A 2,353-nucleotide genomic window follows, 5' to 3' on the forward strand; every position below is an offset into this window, starting at 1 on the left:
TATGATAAGAAGTATCTTTGATAAAGTCACTGAATGAACTGGTATGACTGCCAGGTTATCCACCTTAATTTTTTTTTCTCTTTCTGTCATGATTTCACTAGCAAGAAAGTGCAAAAGGAATTCAAGATGGAAATGAACACACAAACACAAGAACTTCTATGACAGAGGAATTCTTAGCTCAGTAATGAATGTAATAATACTTTTAACTTTCAGTCATGGCCATTAGGGAAAACTTTACCTAAATAACATACAAAATGATTAGTAATGACAATAAACATATAATTTTTCATAATAATCCTAAAAAAGGAACAAATTTTAATTATAAAAAGTATTGCATTGAGTTACTTCCTTTGTAGGCTGAAATAAATTCAAATAGAATTTTCTTGTAAGAAAGAAAATGAGTAAAAATGTGGAGGACAAAAAGATCAAAGTCACAGAGTGGGTATCACATGTTCTATACTTTACCTGGTAAAAAGGAAAGGTAAGCTTGAAGAGAAGCTGGGAGCAATGCCAAGGGATTGTTCCTTTATTAAAGGAGAAAGGACAGAGTACAGTAGCAGTGACTATTGATTTGATTACTATGCAGCAGACAAGAGACAAATAGGAAATTAATTCAATAATAAATTTCCCAAACAACTGCCTACTACTTCTGGTCAAACTAGACTATATATCTTGATTTTTTTAGTTCCATCTCCTAGACTAAAGCAATGCCTAGCTATGTTAATGGAAGTAGTGAATTTGGATCAAGGGAAGTCTAATGTCTACTAAGTGAATGCAAAGCTACTTTCTCAGTCCAGCTCACATGATTCTTAAGGGACCTTATTTCTGGATCAAAATGCTACTGCCTTTTGTCAAAGACAGAAAGGTATATTCCCTACACCATTACTCACTGGAGAACATTTATATACTTGCAAAATTTAGGTGATGGAAGGGACAGTTTATCTTAAGTTCTTCTCACCACTCAAATAACTATGAGGCTTCAAACATACTTGTCCCATAAAGGTTATAGATGTAAATATAGTTAATAATATTGATATACTGGGATCCCTGGGAAATTCATGATATTCTTTTGGAAGGGAATAATTGGAAAAGTGAGATATAGAAAGAAAAAAAAACAAAAGAAGCCTTGAGCCATCCTAGGTAATCACTTAAAATGGTGAAGTACTTCCTTAAGCCAAAGAACCCACAAAATCATGCAGGTCGGGGGACAGAAATTTCCAAGTCCACTTCACAAACACCCATGAAACAACCCAAACTATCAATGACATGCATATTCAAAAAGCTGCCAAGTGTTTGAAAGATGTCACATTGAAGAAACCATAAGCTTCCTTCCAATAATATAATGATGGAATTGGCAGGTATACCCAGACTAAGCAATGAGGTTGGGTACAGGGTCAATGGCCCAAAAAGATTGCTAATTTCTTGCTGTATATGCTTAAAAATGCAGAGAGTAACATGGAATGGAATGGAAAGATTTGGATGTGGATTCTCTTGTCATTGAACATACCTAGGTTAACAAGATCCCCAAAATGTAATGGCATACTTACAGAACTCATTGTTGAATCAAGCTATCCCTGAATTCTCCTTGCCATATAGATATGATACTTAAAAGGAACAAATTCTTTCTAAATCAGAAGAGTAGGTTGCTCAAAAGAAAAAGATCTGAAAAGAAAATGAAGAAATAAAAGCTTATGGTATAGGAGCAAATATGACAGTGCAAATAAAAGTGAAATGAAATATAAAAGAGAAAAAACAAAAGAAGACATCAGTAATTATATATTTAAAAGAAAAAAAAAGTTCTTGGCACAAAAAAAAATACTAATTTCTCACTCTGAACATTTTCACTGAGGTGAAATTTGAACCCAGACTTTCTGACTCCAAGTCCATTGCCCCTATTCTCTATGCCTCCATTGCCAAACTTCAAGGGAATTTTTGTTTGTTTGTGGAATAACCAGGAATCCAATGTTACTGAAACTTCTTGTTGTTGAGTCATTCCAGTCATGTCCAACTCTTTGTAAACCTATTTGGATTTTACTGGCAAAGATTCTGAAGTGGTTTGCCATTTCCTTTTACAACTCATTTTATAAATGAAAAACTAAGGCAAACTGAATTAATTGACTTGTCTAGGGTCACACAACAATAAAATCTCTAAGGCCAAATTTGAACTCATGAAGCTAAGTCTTCCTGACTCCAAGCCCACTTCTCTATTCACTTGATCACCTAGCTTATGTAAAATGAATAAGAAATTGGAACCAGAGTGAGACTGACAACTTTGTGCAACTCTGCCTCATTTAAATCTAATCGACTCTTGAGAAGATTATGGAGAGCTTGTTGCATCTGATCTGAACAGTTC

At 34.2% G+C, this 2,353-nt stretch overlaps 1 pseudogene; it reads left to right on the forward strand.

Moving 5' to 3' along the window:
• Positions 1 to 1,153: 1,153 nt before the first annotated feature.
• LOC100924114 lies at positions 1,154 to 1,666 on the forward strand (annotated as a pseudogene).
• The last annotated feature ends 687 nt before the right edge of the window (positions 1,667 to 2,353 follow it).

Source organism: Sarcophilus harrisii, chromosome 3 (genome assembly GCF_902635505.1).
Source record: "Sarcophilus harrisii chromosome 3, mSarHar1.11, whole genome shotgun sequence".
NCBI lineage: Eukaryota > Metazoa > Chordata > Mammalia > Dasyuromorphia > Dasyuridae > Sarcophilus > Sarcophilus harrisii.